The sequence below is a fragment of the Phyllobates terribilis genome, unplaced genomic scaffold, assembly GCF_046119375.1.
Source record: "Phyllobates terribilis strain yellow unplaced genomic scaffold, ASM4611937v1 Scaffold_5__5_contigs__length_657084704, whole genome shotgun sequence".
NCBI classification, from domain to species: domain Eukaryota; kingdom Metazoa; phylum Chordata; class Amphibia; order Anura; family Dendrobatidae; genus Phyllobates; species Phyllobates terribilis.
In genome coordinates, this window is record NW_027362765.1 from 485,921,642 (window position 1) to 485,944,450 (window position 22,809).

Consider the following 22,809-nt stretch of genomic DNA (forward strand, 5'->3'; position numbering starts at 1 on the left):
GCCGTCCAGCCAAACTGAGCAATCGTGGGAGAAGAGCCTTGGTGAGAGAGGTAAAGAAGAACCCCAAGATCACTGTGGCTGAGCTCCAGAGATGCAGTAGGGAGAAGGAAGAACATTCCACAAAGTCAACTATCACTGCAGCCCTCCACCAGTCGGGCCTTTATGGCAGAGTGGCCCGACGGAAGCCTCTCCTCAGTGCAAGACATATGAAATCCCGCATAGAGTTTGCTCAAAAACACATGAAGGACTCCAGACTATGAGAAATAAGATTCTCTGGTCTGATGAGACGAAGATAGGACTTTTTGGTGACAATTCTAAGCGGTATGTGTGGAGAAAACCAGTCACTGCTCATCACCTGCCCAATACAATCCCAACAGTGAAACATGGTGGTGGCAGCATCATGCTATGGGGGTGTTTTTTAGCTGCTGGGACAAGACAACTGGTTGCAATTGGAGGAAACATGAATGCGGCCAAGTACAGAGATATTCTGGATGAAAACCTCTTCCAGAGTGCTCTGGACCTCAGACTTGGCAGAAGGTTCACCTTCCAACAAGACAATGACCCTAAGCACACAGCTAAAATAACAAAGGAGTGGCTTCAGAACAACTCTATGACCATTCTTGACTGGCCCAGCCAGAGCCCTGACCTAAAGCCAATTGAGCATCTCTGGAGAGACCTGAAAATGGCTGTCCACCAACGTTCACCATCCAACCTGACGGAACTGGAGAGGATCTGCAAGGAAGAATGGCAGAGGATCCCCAAATCCAGGTGTTCAGTTTTTCTTTTTTAATAAATTTGCAAAAATTTCTACATTTCTGTTTTTTTTCAGTCAAGATGGGGTGCACAGTGTACTTTTAATGAGAAAAAAATGAACTTTTTAGAATTTACCAAATGGCTCAATGAAACAAAGAGTGAAAAATTTAAAGGGGTCTGAATGCTTTCCGTATCCACTGTATTTTCTATATAAACCACTTGGATACTCAGTCATTTAAAAAAAAAAATTCCAATTTGTTTTTTTTTTCGTTGCCTTCCAAGAACGTTTAAGTCAACAAATGGGCTTTTTCATGGGATGAGTTGTAGTTTTTAATGATAACATTTTGGGGTTCATAACACTTTTCCGATTTCTTTTTACTACATATCTTAGGCAAACCGATGAAAAAAGTGCCAGGCATTAGGCCCCTACTGTTCTGATATCAATGACTCTATCACTAGTATAGGTTATCAATAGAAGGGTAATGAATAAACCCTTTAAATGGCTGCAGTTTCAGCTATTTCCCATATACAGTCTGAACCCGCATACCCGTGTATCCTGAGCACACTTCATATATGCACTGTGCAAACTAGCTATTAATGCAGTCGCCAAGGGGTTATTAGTACAGTAATAAGGAATACCAATCATTCTTTTTCATCTCTCCCTTACATGTATTCCTGCAGATCGGTGGGGACCTGTTTAAAAAAAACAACAAAAAAAAACCACATGTTCTGAAGTGTGCTACTTACAGACAGAGTGCGGAGCTCCTCCATGCATGGAGTGGTGTATGGTTCATCTATAAGGCCGCGCACTACTGTGTGCACTCAGCACAGCGCTCCTTCCTGCCCCGTTTACCTGCACAGTTAACAGGAACTAGAAGTCACTGAGTCAGAGCCGCTCTATTGCTGCTTGTGGTTCATGTGGTTGCTGAATAACAAATCTTTAGCGGTTAACAATAGCTTGGGAGAAAGGACTGCCCCCATTAACACGTACAGAAAATAGAATAAAACAATCAAAAAACAGAAACTAAAAACTGATTAGCAAGAAAATATCTATCACTCTCTAGCTTTAATTACTAAAGAATAATTGATGCATTAAAAAAACCTAAAGAATCTTACTACAGAAAGAGCTTAATATTGAGGTGAGTCCAAGAAAAACATCAGCTGCAATTACTTCAGTAGGCCAGAGGGGCAGCATACAGAGAGATTTCCACGCGATCTGCCATGGGCAATTCACTTTTTGAATTGGCGAACGTCTCTGTAATCTTCTAAATTTTATTTTTGTTTTCCGTAATGCTATTTACTGTATATACATCAATATAAACCGACTTTTTCAGCACATTTTTTAGGCTGAAAAAGCCCCCCCCCCATTGGCATGGAGAAGGGTGAATATTCATTCTCTTTAGTAGCGGGCACAGAGGATCGCTGAGCAGCAGCGGGAGCTGCGGTGCTGCTGACACTGTGTGCCCGCTATTAACCGGTTCCCGACCGCCCACTGTAGATAAACGTCGGCGCTTGCTGGGCTCTGTGCAGCGCCGACGTTTAAAAACGGTGGGTGGTCTCGCAGCGCTCAGGACCCCCTGGGTCCTGCAAGCGCTGCGATTCCGGTGCAGAGCTCTGACAGGTGACATCATCCGGAACCTGATTGGATCAGGTCCCAGTGATGTTAACCCTTTGCTATGTTCTATATGCCGCGATCTATAGTGATCGCGGCATGTAGAAGATAGACAGAGGAGAGGGGGTCGTCTTACTTACCTCTCCGACGACCCCTGATACCTTCCAGGACCTGGGGTTGCTATGGCAGCTGGAGGTCACATGACCGCCTCCAGATCTGCCATATATGGTGTCCTGCCTGGCTCAGCCTGCAGCTGAAGACTGGCAGGAGACACTGACTGTGAAACAGTCAGCAAAGATCTCATGTAATGTAATACATGTCTATTACATTACATGAGATCAGTGATCAGAAAAATAAAAATTAATGTCCCATACAGGGACTAAGTAAAAATGTAAAAAAAAAAGTAAAAAAAAATGTTTTAAAACTGTTAAAAAAAAAATCACAAAATAAATAAAAATAAATAAAATATTAAACCAATAAATCCGTATACTTTTACAAAACCAAAAAAAGTACACATATTTGGCATCGCCGCGTCCGAAACAACCCAAGCTATAAAACAGTCACACTAACTCCTTCTGGGCACACCGTAATAAAAAGAAATAAAAAACGGAGCAAAAAAATATGCTTTTTCATCATATCGCCAAACAAAAAGTGGAAAAAAATGCGATCAAAAAGCAAAATAGAAATAAAAATGGTACCGCTGAAAACGTCATCTTGTTCCACAAAAAAAGCCGCCATACAGCTCCATCAGCCGAAAAATAAAAAAGTTATAGCGCTCAGAATAAAGCAATGCAAAAAAAATATTTTTTTCTACAAAATTGTTTTATTGTGTAAAAGCGCCAAAACATAAAAAAAAATACAGTAAGTGTAGTATCGCTGTAAACGTACTGACCCGAAGAATAATGCTGCCTGATCACTTTTACCACACGCAGAACGGCATAAAAAAAAACCTCAAAGAACAATTCCTGAATTGTTGGTTTTTGTTAATTTTACCTCCCAAAAAACGGAAAGCGATCAAAAAATGTCACGTACCCAAAAATGGTACCAATAAAAATGTCAACTCGTCCTGCAAAAAACAAGCCGTCACATGACTCTGTCGGCCGAAATATGGAAAAATTATAGCTCTCAAAATATGGTGATGCAAAAACTAGATTTTGCAAAAAAAAGCGTCTTTTAGTGTGTGACAGCTGTCAGTCATAAAAACCCGATATAAATCTGGTATCTCTGTAATCGCACCGACCCGAAGAATAAAGTAATCTAATCAGTTATATCACACTAGGAACGGCGTAAAAAATAAATAAAACCAATTCTTCACCTGCTACTGATTTGTTTATTATGTCTCCCAAAGATCGCAGTAAGGCTCTGCTCACATTTATCCTGCGCTCTGCGCTGAGCACTTACACCAGAGTTTCCGTGTAAATCTCTGAAATACGTGATTCAGCCGGAACCCATGACGGAAGATTCCCTGTAATGAGGCAGATATAGGCCACTGTGGACGCCGTCTGGCCTGTGATCCCACGGTGTCATTTGTTTTAGGAGTGCATAAAAGTGCGGTTGGCCACAGTTTTGTGCACTTCTGAAAAAAAGGACACAGCTAAACAGAGGCCAGACGGAGTCCAGAGTAACTCTGCTGCCTCATTACAGTGAATGGATCCCGCAGGGGTTTCATCTGAATTACATCACTTGGAAATTTAGATGGAAACCCCGATGTAAGTGCTCAGCCTAGAGCGCCGGATAAATGTTACGTAAAATGTTCCCAATAAAAGCTTCCACTCAGTCCTCAAAAAAAGCTAGTCCCCACTCAGGTCCGTCATCTGTTAAAAATATAAGGGACTTCCAAGTTACTGGTAGCAGAAAGGCTCTGGAAAAGCGAAATGGCCCTTGCCCCCCAAAAGAAATTCAGAAAATTTTGTGCTCCCAAATCCAAATGCCTATTCTACAATAATTTGTTCTTCAATTGTCAAATAGCGCTCCGTCCCTCCCAGATCTCGCCGTATGGCTGAGCGGTACGATACAGCCACATATGGGGTATTGACACTTTTAGAAGAAATTGTGTGACACATTTCGGCACCATTTTTACCCATTGCCCTGTGTGAAAATGTAAAATCTGAGGGTAAAACATTTTTTTGTGGTAAAAATATAATTATGCTTTTTTCAATGCCCAATGGTATAAATTAAAAAATACTACTTCCCTAGATGAATTCCTTGAGAGGTGTAGTTTACAAAATGGGGTCACTTGTGGGGGTTTCTGCTGTTTCGGCTTGTCAGCGACTCTTCAAATGTAACATGGTGTCTTCAACCTATGCCAGCCAACATAGCGCTCCTTTCTCTTCCGAACCCTGCCGTACACCAAAGCAGTGGTTTTCCCCCACATATGGGGTATCGGCGTACTCAGGAGAAATTGCCCAACAAATTTCATGGTGCAATTTCTCCTGTTATCCTTATGATAATGCAAAATTAGGGAATGAAAAACATTTTTTGTGGGAAAAATGTGAAAATTGTATTCTTATGGCTCAATATTATAAACTTCTGTGAAGCAGCTGGGGGTGCAAGGTGCTCACCACACATCTAGATAAGTTCCCTAAGGGGTCTAGTTTCCAAAATGGTGGCACTTGTGGGGGGTTTCCATTGTTTAGGCACATTAGGGGCTCCCCAAATGCGACATGGCGTCCGCTAATTATTCAAACAAATTTTACATTCAAAAAGTCAAATGGCGCTCCTACCCTTTCAAACCCTGCAATGCGCCCAAACAGTAATTTGCCTCCACATATGGGGTATCAGCGTGTTCAGGAGAAATTGCACAACAAATTTCATGGTGCAATTTATCCTATTACCCTTATGATAATGCAAAATTAAGGGATGAAAAACGGTTTTGTGGGAAAAATGCGAAAATTTTATTTTTACAGCTCAATATTATAAACTTCTGTGAAGCACCTTGGGGTTCAAGGTGTTCACCACACATCTAGATAAGTTCCCTAAGGGGTCTAGTTTCCAAAATGGTGTCACTTGTGGGAGGTTTCCACTGTTTAGGCACATCAGGAGCTCTCCAAACGCAACATGGCGTCTGCTAATTATTCAGACAAATTTTACATTCAAAAAGTCTAATGGCGCTCCTTCCCTTCCGAACCCTGCAGTGCGCCCAAACAGTGGTTTTTCCTCACATATGGGGTATCAGCACGCTCAAGAGAAATTGCACAAAAAAATTTGGGGTCCATTTTTTCCTGTTACCCCTGTGAAAATAAAAAAAATTGGGTCTAAAGTAACATTTTTGTGAAAAAAGTTAAATGTTAATTTTTTTCTTCCATATTACAAAAATTCCTGTGAAGCACCTGAAGGGTTAATAAAGTTCTTGAATGTGGTTTTGAGCACCTTGAGGGGTGCAGTTTTTAGAATGGTGTCACTTTTGTGTATTTTCTGTCATAAAGACCCCTCAAAGTGACTTCAAATATGATGTGGTCCCTAAAAAAATGTTTTTGTAAATTTAGTTGGAAAAATGAGAAATCGCTGGTCAACTTTTAACCCTTATAGCTCCCTAACAAAAAAAAATTTTGGTTCCAAAATTATGCTGATGTAAAGTAGACATGTGGGAAATGTTATTTATGAACTATTTTGTGTGACATATCTCTCTGATTTAAGGGCATGAAAATTCAAAGTTTGAAAATTGCTAAATTTTCAAAATTTTTGTCAAATTTCCGATTTTTTCACAAATAAACGCAAGTTATATCGAAGAAATTTTACCATTATCCTGAAGTACAATATGTCATGAAAAAACAATCTCAGAATCAGGGGAATACGTTGAAGCGTTCCAGAGTAATTACTTCATAAAGTGACAGTGGTCAGAATTGAAAAAATTGGCCCGGTCACGAAGGCAAAAACAGGCTCTCGGGCGAAGTGGTTAAAGAACATGGATATTCACTCCTCTCCACTACCCTAGTCCCCACGTGTAGAGTGTAGAATATTCCCGCACCTCACCTCGGCGTCTGAGGTGAGGGCATGGCAGTGAAGTTGTTAGAACCTTGCTCTTAGGTTTTTTCTATTGCTGGTCACATGACCTTGTTGGCCTATTTAGTCCTGCTCCGCCCTTCTGGCTTTGCTAGACTTCATTGTATTTCTACTCTTTAGCTAGCCTGTGCTCAGTATCTAACTCTGTTAGTTTGCTTGGTCTCCGGACCTCTGTGTTCTATATTTTTTTGTTTGTTCGTCTGTCTGCTACTATTTCTGTTAGGAGGTGTCCATTTTGCTCCCAGTCCTTAGTACTTGTAGGGATTCCTTCCCCACATCTATAGGTCTCCGTACAGACTAGCTGAGGACTTTAGCAGGTCTGATCGCAGGATCAGGTTCCCTGTTACATCGTAGGGATCTAGCTGAGTTCTATCGTAGGGACAGATCTCCTCTCTTTCCTTAGCTCTGGTAGCAGAACATAACAGTAAGTCCAGCCTGCAAATTCTCTAAGGAAAGATTTTTCTGTTCCATCATGGTGTCGGTTCAGGATTTGGCTCAACGCCTGCAGGGACTCTCTCTGGAGGTGGCCGAGCTTCATCAGCACGTGAGTAACTGTCCTGGAGCACATTTCTTGGAGCCTAAGGTACGTTTGCCGGATTTATTTTTTGGTGAACACCAAGAATTTTTTTCATTTAAAAATGCTTGCTTATTGTATTTTCGTTTGAGACCCAGGTCCTCTGGGGATGAATCCCAGCGCATAGGGTTCATAATGTCACTTTTGCGCAAGGAGCCTCAGGAGTGGGCCTTTTCTTTGCAACCTAGTGATACATGCTTTAGATCAGTGGATAGTTTTTTTTCTGCTTTGGGGCTATTATATGATGATCCTGACCGTGTCTCATCAGCTGAGACTGAGTTGAGACGTTTGAGACAGGGATCAGGTAATGTGGAAAAATATTGTACTCATTTCCGTCGGTGGTCTACTCAAATAGGGTGGAACGATTCTGCTCTGAATAGTCTATTTCTTGCTGGGCTCAGCGAAAGGGTTAAAGACCTGCTAATTGCTTATCCCACACCTGAAGCTTTGCAACAGGCTATGCAATTAGCTATACGGGTGGATAGGAGACTGCGTGCAAGGGTTAATGAGAGCAAATCCTCTGCTATGTCAGTTTCTGGTCATGAGAATGTGTGTACTGACAGTGGAGAGCCGATGGAGATTGGAGCGATGGCACTTCGCTCTCAAGAAAAGGACCGCAGATTTTCTGAAGGTTTGTGTTTCTATTGCGGAAATTCTGGTCATTTCATTAAAAGCTGTGTGCTTCGTATGAAGAAAGAAAAAAAAATGGTCAGTCATGCCCGTATTGCCTGTTTAAATTCCAAGGGTGTATTTTTAGCTGCTTCCACTATTGCTCAGGAAAAATTAATGGAATTTCGGGTGTTTGTCGATTGTGGGTCTACTCTGAATGTAATTGATGGGGGATTCTTGGAAAAACTCAATTTAAAACCCGAACCTTTATCATCCCCCATTGCTGTGGTTTCTGTGGGTGGCTCCCCTTTGAAGAATGTTACTCTCAAGGTCTGTGAATTTCCTCTCACTATTAATGGTGTTCACCATGAGAAATTGGATTTGGTAGTTTTGAATAACTTGCCTTCTCCGGTGGTGTTGGGGTTGCCCTGGTTAAAATTGCACAATCCTGTACTGGATTGGTCTACCAATGAAATTAAATCCTGGAGCCATAAATGTTATGACAAGTGTTGTAACGGGCGTATTGCAACTGTGGATAGGGGGGAATTGCCTGTTCCTATTCAGGATTTTTGGAGAGTTTTTTCTGAGAAGGAATCGCAGGTTTTGCCTCCCCATAGAGACTATGATTGTACTATTGAATTTGTCCCTGGAGCGACTCTTCCTAAAAGTCGTTTATTTAACCTTACTATTCCTGAGAGAAAGGCTTTGGAGGAATACATACAGACAAGTTTGGCCGCCGGTCACATTAGACCCTCTAAGTCTCCTGTGGCGGTTGGATTTTTTTTTGTAAAAAAAAAGGACGGCGGTTTACGTCCTTGTCTGGATTTTCGTGAGATTAACAAAATTACTGTACGCAATCCTTACCCACTGCCATTGATTCCTGATCTGTTTAACCAGTTAGTGGGGGCCAAGTGGTTCTCTAAAATTGACCTTCGGGGGGCATACAATCTGTTGCGCATGAAGGAGGGTGACGAATGGAAGACTGCTTTTAACACTCCTGTGGGTCATTTTGAGAATCTGGTTATGCCTTTTGGTCTTACTAATGCTCCTGCATTTTTTCAGAATCTTATTAATGACATCCTTAGACCTTTGATCGGCAAAAATGTGGTTGTGTATTTGGATGACATTTTGATTTATTCGCCGGATCTGGAGTCTCATTGGCGGAGCGTACGTGAAGTATTACAGTTATTAATTGACAATTTGCTTTTTGCTAAGCTGGAGAAATGTGAGTTCGCGGTACAGAGAATTAGTTTTTTGGGCTACATTATCTCCAGCGAAGGTTTTGAGATGGACCCGGTTAAAGTTCAAGCTGTGCAGGAATGGCCTAGGCCTATTGGTTTGAAATCGATACAGAGGTTTTTGGGTTTCGCCAATTATTATAGAAAATTTATTAAAAATTTTTCTATTATTGTCAAACCTCTGACCGATCTCACCAGGAAAGGTGCTAATGCGGTTCAGTGGACTACTGAGGCCATTGAAGCTTTTGTGTTTCTAAAGGAGAGGTTCAGCTCTGCTCCCATCCTTATGCAGCCTGATGTGACTAAGCCGTTTTTGGTTGAGGTTGATGCTTCCTCTGTGGGGGTTGGCGCAGTATTGTCTCAGGATAACGGGGATGGAGTACATCCCTGTGCCTTTTTTTCAAAAAATTTTTCGGAGACTGAATTGAATTACGATATTGGTAATCGGGAATTATTGGCTATTAAACTCGCATTTGAACACTGGCGCCACCTCTTGGAAGGTGCTGAATTTCCCGTTCAGGTTTTTACGGATCATAAAAATCTGATATATCTTGATGCTGCCAAGCGCCTGAATGCCCGTCAGGCTAGGTGGGCACTGTTTTTCTCGCGGTTTAATTTTTCCGTTACTTACATCCCAGGTACTAAGAATGTTAAGGCGGATGCCTTGTCTCGCAGTTTTTCTCCCATAGTCGGTGCTGAGAAAGAGGAGAACATTTTACAAGAAGGTGTTGTGATAGCTGCTTTGGACTCCGTTTTGGAAGATGAGATTCTTAAAGCACAGGAGAATGCCCCATCTAACACTCCCCATGGGAGGTTGTTTGTGCCTGGGACCTTTAGGAGAGATTTGTTTGTTGAGTATCACGAATCTCGGTTGGCAGGTCATCCCGGAATCTCTGAGACCAAGAGACTGGTGGGTCGCAGTTTTTGGTGGCCTGGATGGCAGAAGGAAGTCATTAAGTGGGTGCGTCAATGTACTATATGTGCTAGATCTAAGTCCTCACATACTCCTGCTGCGGGGTTACTTTGCCCTCTGGAGGTTCCCAGTGCTCCTTGGACACATTTGGCTATGGACTTTATAACTGACCTTCCCCCCTCTGAGGGTTTTACTGTCATCTGGGTGGTCGTGGACCGTTTTAGCAAGATGTGTCACTTGGTTCCCTTCGTCAAACTGCCCTGCGCTAAGACTCTCGCTAAGGCCTTTGTCAAGGAAATTGTCAGACTTCATGGCGTTCCTACTGACATTGTTTCTGATAGGGGACCTCAGTTCGTGGCTCGTTTTTGGCGCGCCTTTTGTGACAGGTTGGGAGTTCATTTGTCGTTCTCATCCGGATATCATCCTGAATCTAATGGCCAGACAGAAAGGAAAAACCAGGATGTTGAGCAGTTCTTGCGTTGTTTTGTGGCAGACAATCAAGAGGGGTGGTCTGAGTTTCTACCACTTGCTGAATTTGCTCTGAACAATCATACATCTTCTTCTGCTGGTTGTTCGCCTTTTTTTTGTTGTTCTGGGAGACATCCGTCGTTTGGGTCGTTCTCCAAGTTGGTATCTGCCGTGCCTGAGGAGGAGAATTTTTCCGGCGATTTGGAGAGAGTTTGGACGGATGTGCGTGGCAATCTTCAGGAGGCTAACAGAAAATCTAAAGACTACTTTGATAGGAAACGACAGGAGGTTTTGTTCGCTGTTGGTGACATGGTTTGGTTGTCCTCTAGGAATCTGCGGTTGAGGATTCCTTCTAAGAAATTGGGTCCCAAGTTTGTAGGGCCCTTTAAGGTGCTTCAGGTTGTCAACCAATCTGCTGTTAGGTTGGAGGTTCCTACCTCCTGGAGAATTAATCCGGTGTTTCATGTCTCTCTGTTGAAAAAAGCTGTTGTGTCGGATTGTGACGCCTCTGCCTCTGTTCCTCCGGTGGTGGAGGACGGGGAATATGAAATTTCTCGCATCCTTAATTCTAGACGGTATAGAGGTAGTTTGCAGTATCTCGTGGCCTGGAAAGGTTTCGGACCCGAGGATAACTCATGGGTGAGGTCGGATGATATTTCCGCGTCCAGACTTATCAGAGCGTTTCACAGGAGATTTCCTGATAAGCCTGGTCCTAGGGGATCCGGAGGATCCTCTTAGAAGGGGGGGTACTGTTAGAACCTTGCTCTTAGGTTTTTTCTATTGCTGGTCACATGACCTTGTTGGCCTATTTAGTCCTGCTCTGCCCTTCTGGCTTTGCTGGACTTCATTGTATTTCTACTCTTTAGCTAGCCTGTGCTCAGTATCTAACTCTGTTAGCTTGCTTGGTCTCCGGACCTCTGTGTTCTATATTTTTTGTTTGTTCGTCTGTCTGCTACTATTTCTGTTAGGAGGTGTCCATTTTGCTCCCAGTCCTTAGTACTTGTAGGGATTCCTTCCCCACATCTATAGGTCTCCGTACAGACTAGCTGAGGACTTTAGCAGGTCTGATCGCAGGATCAGGTTCCCTGTTACATCGTAGGGATCTAGCTGAGTTCTATCGTAGGGACAGATCTCCTCTCTTTCCTTAGCTCTGGTAGCAGAACATAACAGAAGTCATGCGCTGCTCAGACACGGAGGTGAGCAGCTGGCAGACAGGATGCAGCGCAGGAATAGAGGGAAGGAAGGTGAGTATAAGTGTTTTTTTTTTTTTAATGTGTGCAGTGATGGGGGGCCATGCATACCAGGATTGGGGGGCCATGCATACCAAGATTGGGATGAGGGGTGCCATGCATACCAGGTTAAGGGGGCCATACATATCAGGATTGGGATGAGGGGTGCCATGCACACCAAGATAGGGGGGGCATGCATACCAGGATTGGGATGAAGGGCCATACATACCAGGATTGGGATGAGGGGTGCCATGCATACCAGGATTGGGGATAAGGGGTGGCATGCATACCAAGATTGGGGATGAGTGGTGCCATGCATACCAAGATTGGGGATGAGGGGTGCCATGCATACCAGGATTAGGGATGTGGGGTGCCATGCATACCAGGATAGGGGGACCATGCATACCAGGATTGGGATGAGGAGTGCCATACATACCAGGATTGGGGATAAGAGGTGCCATGCATACCAGGATTGGGGATAAGGGGTGCCATGCATACCAGGATTGGGAATGAGGGGTGCCATGCATACCAGGTTTGGGGATGAGGGGTGCCATGCATATCAGGATTAGGGATGAGGGGTGCCATGCATAGCAGGATAGGGGGACCATGCATACCAGGATTGGGGATGAGGTGTGCCATGCATACCAGGATTAGGGATGAGGGTGCCATGCATACCAGGTTAAGGGGGCCATACATATCAGGATTGGGATGAGGGGTGCCATGCATACCAGGATTGGTGATGAGGGGGCTATGCATACCAGGATTGGGGATGAGGGGTGCCAAGCATATCAGGTTAAGGGGGCCATGCATACCAGGATTAGGGATGAGGGTGCCATGCATACCAGGATTGGTGATGAGGGGGCTATGCATACCAGGATTGGGGATGAGGGGTGCCAAGCATATCAGGTTAAGGGGGCCATGCATGCCAGGATTGGGGATGAGGGGGCCATGCATACCAGGATTGGGGATGAGGGGTGCCATGCATACCAGGATTGGGATGAGGGGTGCCATGCATACCAGGATTGGGATGAGGGGTGCCATGCATACCAGGATTGGGGATGAGTGGGCCATGCATACCAGGATTGGGGATGAGTGGGCCATGCATACCAGGATTGGGGATAAGGGGCGCCATGCATACCAGGATTGGGATAAGGGGTGCCATGCATACCAGTATTGGGATGAGGGGTGCCATGCATACCAGGATTGGAGATAAGGGGGCCAAGCATACCAGGATTAGGGATGAGGGGCCATGCATACCAGGATTGGGGATGAGTGGGCCATGCATATCAGGATTGGGGATGAGTGGGCCATGCATACCAGGATTGGGGATGAGTGGGCCATGCATACCAGGATTGGGGATGAGTGGGCCATGCATACCAGGATTGGGGATGAGTGGGCCATGCATACCAGGATTGGGGATGAGTGGGCCATGCATACCAGGATTGGGGATGAGTGGGCCATGCATACCAGGATTGGGGATGAGTGGGCCATGCATACCAGGATTGGGGATGAGTGGGCCATGAATACCAGGATTGGGGATGAGTGGGCCATGAATACCAGGATTGGGGATGAGTGGTCCATGCATACCAGGATTGGGGATGAGTGGGCCATGCATACCAGGATTGGGGATGAGTGGGCCATGCATACCAGGATTGGGGATGAGTGGGCCATGCATACCAGGATTGGGAATGAGTGGGCCATGCATACCAGGATTGGGGATGAGTGGGCCATGCATACCAGGATTGGGGATGAGTGGGCCATGCATACCAGGATTGGGGATGAGTGGGCCATGCATACCAGGATTGGGGATGAGTGGGCCATGAATACCAGGATTGGGGATGAGTGGGCCATGAATACCAGGATTGGGGATGAGTGGGCCATGCATACCAGGATTGGGGATGAGTGGGCCATGCATACCAGGATTGGGGATGAGTGGTCCATGCATACCAGGATTGGGGATGAGTGGGCCATGCATACCAGGATTGGGGATGAGTAAGCCATGCATACCAGGATTGGGGATGAGTGGGCCATGCATACCAGGATTGGGGATATGGGGTCCCATGCATACCAGGATTGGGATGAGGGGTGCCATGCATACCAGGATTGGGGATGAGTGGGCCATGCATACCAGGATTGGGGATGAGTGGGCCATGCATACCAGGATTGGGGATGAGCGGGCCATGCATACCAGGATTGGGGATGAGTGGGCCATGCATACCAGGATTGGGGATGAGTGGGCCATGCATACCAGGACTGGGGATGAGTGGACCATGCATACCAGGATTGGGGATAAGGGGACCAGGCATACCAGGATTGGGGATAAGGGGACCATGCATACCAGGATTGGGGATAAGGGGACCATGCATACCAGGATTGGGATGAGGGGTGCATGCATACCAGGATTGGGGATGAGTGCAATGCTTACCAGGATGGGGAAATTTACTAGTAGCTGCTGCATTTCCCACCCTAGGCTTATACTCGAGTCAATAAGTTTTCCCAGATTTTTGTGGTAAAATTAGGTGCCTCGGCTTATACTCGAGGATATACGGTACTAATTTATTAATTATGACAACTTTGTTGTTTATCGTGTAAAAAGGCTGAAAGTGAATAGACATGGGTAATTTGAGTTAGTTTTTATTATGTCGAGCACACTTTTCTAGCTTCGGAACTCGGGCTGCTGTAGTTAATACAATCCCTTTAATAATAAACACAGCAACCTAAAATGTTTTTTTTTTTAGTATTGTATATTGGACCCAAACAAAAGGCTCCCGGGATATGACCAGCTGAATATCTAAACGGTACATTGTCAATATCATCCAGCTAAGACTTATAGAAGCTTATGTCCTATTATAATATATATATGATTGTGAAAAATCATAATACACATAACTCAGGAATACATGGTAGGAAAGCACATATTGCTCAGAGATATGGTAGAACATACAAAATACAAGACAAAAAAGTAGGAATGGTCGCTCGGAACTAGCAATCATGGCGGCCACCTTTTAAGAGTACAAACTTCATTATGTCTCTGCAAAACTGTCATTAATCCCTTCCTACATTCTGCAGTGCCCCAAATGAAATAAGCAGTGCAAAGTCACCTACGGGATCATCACCGCTTCAGCAATGTCATTGGCCATCTGCCGAAACTGTAAGGCTGCAGCGGTGACATGACATAACCATATAACGACAGCAATGAAAAACACAGCACACACACTCGCTGGAACTGCGCCAGCGCGGAAGGTTAATATATGTTACTTTTTACTTCATTTGGGGAATTGCAGAAGTTTGGAAGGGGTGTCCAGTAGTGGATAACCTCTTTAAAGGAAATCTGTCAGCAGATTTTTGCTATTAAATCTCAGAGCATGTAAGGGCAGAGACCCTGATTCCAGCAATGTGTCACTTACTGGTCTGCTTGTTGTAATTTCAATAAAAATCACTTTTTAATCAGCAGGAAATTATCACTAAAGGACTAGCAGTCTCGTGCCATGTAGTCCTTCTCCTCTGGATAATCCCGCACCCACCACTTATTGGCAGCTTTCTGCCTATGCAGTGTACACAGAAAGCTATCAATCAGTGGTGTGGGCGGGGTTATAGCCGAGCTCCAGTTGTCAAAGGGCAATTTAACCCCCTAAATGCCGTGATCAAGCATTTTAGGAGTCTGCAGGGGGTCCCTCTCTCACAGGATCGTCACATCATCGCGGGCTGCCGTTCGTCATCTTGACAACCCCGAGTCTGCCAGCTACGGTAGCCTGTTTCGACCATGCCAGGATCATGGTCTAAAAGGCTTCTGTCAGTGTCAAACTGACAGGTATAATGCATTACAATGCATTATACCAGCGATCAGAGTAATAATAGTTAAAGTCCCATAGAAGAAATAAGTAAAAAGGTAAAAAATAAATAAAAAAAAAAGTTTAAAACAATTCTTAAAATATTTAAAAAAATAAATAAAAATAAAAAAATCACAAAATAAATAAAAAAAAATGAAAAAAATTATTATATCAATAAATAGGTATATTCATGTAAAAAAACAAGTATAAACAAAAAATAGTACCAAAACACTTTGTGGGGTGTAGTTTTTAAAATGGTGTCACTTTTGGGTATTTTCTGTCACGTAGGCCCCTCAAAGTCACTTCAAATGGGATGTGGTCCTTCAAAAAAATTAGTTTTGTAAATTTTGTTGGAAAAATTAAGAAATTGCTGATTAACTTCTAACTTCCTATAAAAAAAATTAGGTTTAAAAAACGATGCTGATGTAAAGTAGACATGTTGTAAATGTAGCTTAATAACTATTTTGTGTGACATATCATAACTCTCTGGTTTAAGATCTTAAAAATTCAAAGTTCGAATTTTTTTCTCGATATTTTCATAAATAAATGCAAATCACATTGACCTAAATTTTCCAATAACGAAGTACAATCTGTCATGAAAAAAAAACACAGTCTCAGAACCAGGAGGATCCGTTGAAGCGTTCCAGAGTTATTACCTCAAAGTGACAGTGGTCAGAATTGTAAAAATAATTTGCCTGGTCAGGTTGGTGAAAACAGGCTTGGGGGTGAAAGGGTTAAGTATAAGTTTCAAAAAATCCCTGTCATCTCAAATGACTGTTCATGAAAAGTTGTCATCTATGTACATTAGGAGCAGCAATATTTCTGGTCATTATATGATTTGTTTCCTGCATTTTTCATCAATTTTCTCCCAGCATGCAATCTCCAATTTTCAGCGTCTCTCTGAGCTAGTGGGGAGTGAATAGTTGCTACGAGGTCTCCCATGCACAGTACACACAGACATTAGAGATTCCTGCTTCCCTGTCTCTAGATGGCACATACTCAGAAACAGCAGCATGGAGGACATTATACATTTAAGAATTAAACGAGGCATTCAGAAGGCAGGGGGGAGGACAACTAGCTCAAAAGTGTAGAAAGAAGCATATTTCTCTGATTAAATATATTACAAAGTTTCTTAGATTCAGTTTTACTATTGATGTGTGCATATTTTGTTGCAATAATAACCATTTAAGATATCAGTCAAAAAATATAAAAATATAGAAGGTTATTATTATGCAACAACAATAATAAAAAATAAATTATTACCGTTTTTTGTAGATTGTTACTTGATACAATAAAATGTATAGAAAAAAAACGCTATTATTTATTTGTAAGCAAAGAATTAACATATAATGTAAAAGTAAAAAAAAAAAAAATTAATAAAAATTATATTAAATAAACCTATGGCAGCTATAGACAGAAAAAGTAAAGAACACCTATCATTTTAATACATTTTTGATATTTGTTATATCCTTTAATCTGCTGCCAGGTCGGAATTGGGGCTTATATACAGCATTACAGAATGCGGTATATCAGGGCTGAAAGGTGGTTGCCGTATCTCATAAGGGTTAAACCTCCAAATTATGGATGCAACACCAAGTGCACAGAATTTAGGCCATGTGTCACCTGCCTAAGGCCTCATTCACACAACTGTTTTTCTCAAACGTGTCCTAAATTTTTCTGTATTTTGTTTGTCTGACTTTGGTCCCATCTTTGGATCAAATGGATGGATGGATGAATGTGAATGGATGCCATTAATGTTGCATCTGTGTGAATCTAATCTAAAGCATATCTCTGCCTCTGTACCCAATCTGACAGCCTCTCCTCTCCCTGCCATTACAGAATACAGACTGCTATCAATGGCACCCATTCAGAAAAACTTGAAAAAATAAGTCATCATTATCCTCTTCCACTTCTAAATGAATAATTTCAACTAATAAAATAGAGGCGATCTAGCGATAATACAGCGCTTGAAGTGAATCGGTCCCCAGGTTTTTGCTTCCTTATCTGAGTGCAGAATGATGTAGTTGTAGAGACCCTGATTCCAGCAATGTATAACTTACTGGGCTGCTTGCTACAGTTTTCATAAAATCCCTGTCTGTTTCTGGTGTGGATCTATCAGTTCTCTGAATGCCGAGCTTTATATAACCCCACTCACACCCCTGATTGGCAACTTTCTGCCAATTTGAGGTGTACACAAAAAGTTGCCAATCAGTGGTGGATGTGGGGTTACAAGGAGCGGGAGGACTTCAAGGCAAAAGACAAGTGGTCCTGTAGTGATAATCTCTTGCTGACAAAACAATGATTTTTATTTTAACTGTAACAAGCAGACCAATAAGTGACAACGCTGGATTCAGGGTCTCTGCCCCTCCTACATTGTGGTGCTCTCAGATGAGATAGAAAAAATCTGCTGACAGGTTCTCTTTAAAGTTAGGAGCAGCGGCTCTGGAGCATCAGAGGGTTGAATAGTTAAGTAATGGTTTTAATATTTTAACACATTTAGTACACTTAAAACACTTTATATTTTTCAACGTCTAAAAACGTGTCAGAAAAAAAAATCAATTACTTACGGATTGCTAATGGCAGTATGATTCTCTTTGGCGAGCTGCGGACTTGGTGCCCCTCAATAGTGAACTATAAAATATAAAATAAATGTATAATAAAACAAAAAGTTTGTTAGCTTTGATGCAAAATTACACATCGCTAACCCTAAATTGTTAAATCATTTACAGAACGTGTTTCCGATTAGCCGGCTAACCATAAAAAGAAAGACGTGCTGTTGCCAAAACAAATATTGGAAACACATGTGTCTTGTTTTGAAGTAATGGAATAACACCCAACCCAGCAAAGTTAAATGTTAACATTTCCATTACAGTCATTTAGTAGATTACAAGACTGGAGGGTGAAGTCGGCAATAATTCTGCATTTCATTACACATGAAAAACTTGAAGACGACTATATCAATAATTCATGCTACAAGGATTACTGTAAATATATATGGATATAAGATTACTTAAAGGAAATCAGCAGGTTTTGCTATGTAACCTGACAGCAGTGTGAGGTAGGGACAGAGACCCCAATTCCAGCAATGTATTATGTAGTTAACTGGGTGCAGCAGTTATGATAGGATCACAGTTTTCTCTGCTGCAGATTTAGCAGAACTCAGAATGCTGAGCCCTGTATAACCCTGCCGACACCACTGATTGGCAGCTTTCTGTGTACAATACATATTGACAGAGAGCTGCTAATCATTGCTGGGGTTGATGTTAAACTAGGACACATAATGCCAAAGTTGTCCTGTAGTGATAATCTACTGCTGATAAGCACTGATTTTATGGAAACCGCAAAACACAGCCCAGTAAGTGACATATCACTGTAATCAGGGTCTCTCGTCCTACATTACGGTGCTCTCAGATTTCATAGCAAAAACCTGCTGTTAGATCTTTGTTAACATAGAGAAGGCAATAATCATAGTTTCAAATATTTCACTGATGTTAACTCCAAAAAAGCGGCACGCAACTAGTTTCATCATTTCGTTCAATTGATATTGTTGTTCAATGTTAAAAGGGTTTTCCAAGGAATAGTAAAAAATAAAGAAAATGTCATTATAAATTAATTCCCAAGTTCCTTTAATAAGTAAATCACACATGTTTGGGTTAGTAAGGTGATCCCCCTAATACATCAAAATGTCAGTCTTCCTATTACATTAATAGAAACTTGTCCTAGAATGTGGGGTGCCTGTGAGCATGTGCAATAGGAAGCTGAGGTAAGAAGAAGCTGCTCACACTGCTATCTACCATGTCTATCTAATACTGGAAATACTAATTGGGTGCTGTGGTAAGAAGAAGCAGCTCAGACTACTGTCCACCATGTCTATCTGATCTAACACTGGATATATCAGGAGTACTGAGGTAAGAAGAGGCTGCTCACACTGCTGTCAACCCTGTCTAATACTGGAAATAATAATGGGGTGCTGTGGTAAAAAGAGGCTGCTCGCACTGCTGCCCACACAGTCTATCTGATCTAATACTGGAGATACCAGGAGTGCTGAGGTAAGAAGAAGCAGCTCAGACTACTGTCCACAATGTCTATCTGATCTAACACTGGATATATCAGGGGTACTGAGGTAAGAAGACGCTGCTCACACTGCAGTCTACCATGTCTATCTAATACTGGAAATACTAATGGGGTGCTGTGGTAAGAAGAGGCTGCTCACACTGCTGTCAACCCTGTCTAACTGATCTAAAACTGGAGATACTAATGGGGCGGAGGTAAGAAGAGGCTGCTCACACTGATGTCCCTCATGTCTGCCTGATCTAATATTGGAGATACCAGGTAAGAAGAGGTCGCTCACTCTGCTGTCCAAATTAAGACGTTGTGTACACATATCCTAAGGCTATGTGCCCACGATGCAGAAATGCTGCATATTTTTTCCGCTTCTCCCTGGCAGGAAAAACACATGCGGTTTTTACATGCGTTTTTCCCGCCAGGTAGAAGCATTTGTCAAGCGTTTTTGCATGCATTTCTGCATGCGGGTTATCAAGTGCTTTTCCAAGCGATTTTAGCATCACTTGGAAAAGTGCTTGACAACTTTTTCTCACTATATAAATCCATGCAACCGGCATGGATTTATAGTAGTGTGACCAAGTTAGTTAAAAAAAAACAACAATAAGAATGGTAAAAAATAAAAAAAATAAAGATTATACTCACCTTCCGATGTCCTCCCGGTGTTTTCTCCACTGCGTCCGGTGTCTTGGGCGGCTCGCGGTGGTGTGAAGGACCTGCGGTGACGTCATTCAGTCATGTGTCAGGTCACATGACTCAATGACGTCATGGCAGGTCCTTCACAACACCACGACCCATAGAGCAGACCAGACGGAGGGGAGAAAACACTGGGAGGACATCGGAAGGCGAGTATAAGCTTTATTTTTTATTTTAAATTGTTTTTTAACAGGTTCTAGGGTACCCAGGTCTGGATGAGAGTCTCATCTTCTCCAAACCCGGGTACAATACGCACATAGAAACGCATAATATCCGTGTGTACAAATGTGCTGACACGGATATTATGCGTTTCAATGCAAGTCAATGGCGGCAATTACGCTGCGTGTCCGCAAAATTAATGGACATGCTGCGGATTTTTCCGCAATGATAATATGCAGCGGAAATCTCCGCAGCATGTGCACAGCACATGCGGATTATCATTGAGGACCATGGGGCACGTATTACCAAGCGTTTTTTAAGAGTTTTCGCTGTGGAAATTCCGCGGCAAAAACGCTTGAAAAAGGCATAGTGGGCACGCAGCCTAAGTGTATTGAGTTTTTCCCCATTCACATCCAAAGCAAAAGTACAGAAACATGTAAACATTACAATCTTGGGTCTATCTCATACATCTGAAGTCATCTTCTAGTGATCATGTTGTCTACAGCTTCTGCATAAAAGTTATCATTACAACACTCTGTATCTTGTTAACTGTAGTTGTCAGTATGATAACTTTAATTTACATGATTACAGATAAATGCTTAGGAGAAATCCACCGCTTATGTTTAATAAAAATAAACTAATAATAATGTAAGAAAGCTGGAGATACGGTGATGAGCCTACAAGGTATTTGGGGATTATCCAAGGTCATTGGTTATAATGTGGGAACTGGATACACATAGTGTGGCGTGTTCTTAACAGTCAGGCTTCTTCAGGTAAGTGAGCATATTGTTAGCATTAGAATGAAAATGGAATTTTTATTCATGCAGAACAGGATTGATATACTGAAGTTAATACTTTTTATAGTTTAGTATACAATGTAAAGTACTGCACAGAAGCAATTGGACTGTGGACCTCAGGGATTGGCATATTTATATTTATTTATAGTATTTTCCTATAACAAAAATACACGGCATATTACATGTATAATCAGAAATTAACCTATTGTTTAAATCAGGTTTTTGTGTAAGATATACTTTATAAAAACTTTGCCATTTTTTTCAGATCACATCTGTATTAGAAAGACTAAAAAATATATATAAATTGTGCAATTATCACACTGGAAACTGGACATGTAGACTCAAACATCCTCTTCTTTCAGGAAGCATTTTCAGCAGTTTCATTATCACCAGAGACAGGATTACAATGAGAAGTAAAACAATTCTAAACACAGATGATCAGATAGGATTCACCATTCTCAACAGGTGTTGTCACCGCTCCCCTTCGCCCCCACCAGACCTCCACATGGACCTTTGTACAGGCTCACTAGGTGCCAAGTACAAACTGTAGGGCTTTTTAAAAAATAAAAAAAACGGTAAGAAGAATTTCAAATAGTCGACTGTCTGAAAATTGCTAAATATTAAAGTTTTTTTTTTTTCTAGATCATCATATAAAAAATATATATGAAAAAAAACATTATAGAGAAAAAAGATTCAGAGGACTTGTTGGCAGTGCATGGCCGCCAAATCAGAGCCTAAAGAAACTCCTCCTACCTGACTCAGTGCTACATCTTGCCTCTTCAGAGGAGGACTGGAGCTCTAGTGCCACTTATTCGAAATAGCAATCACATTGGCATGCCAGGCTTGGTGTAGCCACACAACCTCTGAAGATCCATCCCACACAATTGTGAAACAAAATCATGCTGCAATTGGCCATCATGGTGAGCGAAGTTTCAGCCGCACTGTCTGGCTCTACCCTCAGGGTCATCATGTTTCCTGCAAGCTCTATTCATACTAATGGGAAAGTTGCAGAAATTTCCACTACATATTGGTCACATGCGAGTTTCCCCTTACGACTTTTATTTTTTTTAATACCAATTTAATAATCCTCTTTGGAAATATTTTTTAATCCCTCAGACAACCCCTTTAAGCTGTGTCTATGGCAGACTTTTCAGCTATATACAGCTGTATTGTTGGCTTTCTGATGAGTCAATGCAGATAGGACCTGTTGTTTCTCTATGGACCTTGCTCTTGACGACAGCCAGAGCTAGTATAATGATGAGTACACTGACAGATGCTGGTAACAGATGCATGGCATTTGTCCTTAGAATACTTAAGCGCAGAGCAAATACTGCAGGATAATAGTCTGCTGCAGACACTATTAATAAGGAATGAGTGATGACTGACATACACGGGGGGCTGCGGCATAGTTAGGGGATATGCACACGGGTGCACTCACAACAGATATTCTGTATGGATTTCCCATATGGAAAATTCTCAGCTTAGTACGGTAGCAGCGCACAGTGTATATGATTTCTGTGGACATCTGAAATCCACAGCTGGTCAGTTCATGCAGCAGCTGTCACCCCTTGTACTTCATGTAACCGCAACGTTTCCTAACTACATGCACAACAGTATTTGTTGCAGTCCATTCCTACAATGTGAAATGTTCGCAGCAGAAAAGTTCTGTGTGCGCATACCCTTATACTGAAATATGAGAGAGCAGGAAAACAATATGTGGATGTTGTAATGGCTGCGATACTGCCACTGTCTTTATGGAGAGAAATGCCTATTGAATCATACTGGAACATCTTCTATTATACTAATGGGATAAGCCATTTTTAGAAAACTTTTCTCCATAAGCTAAGTGTATAATAAAAACTAAAAC

The 22,809-nt window shown here is 42.3% G+C and overlaps 1 protein-coding gene across 3 annotated transcripts in view; it reads right to left on the reverse strand.

Moving 5' to 3' along the window:
• The window catches only part of SGMS1 (sphingomyelin synthase 1), a 477,679-nt gene that overhangs the window by 257,029 nt on the left and 197,841 nt on the right, over nt 1-22,809 (reverse strand). For all 3 annotated transcript variants that reach the window (XM_073685501.1, XM_073685499.1, XM_073685502.1), the window contains exon 2: nt 17,796-17,859. The gene's annotated coding sequence lies outside the window, so the exon portion shown is untranslated. The remainder of the gene's footprint in view (nt 1-17,795; nt 17,860-22,809) is intronic.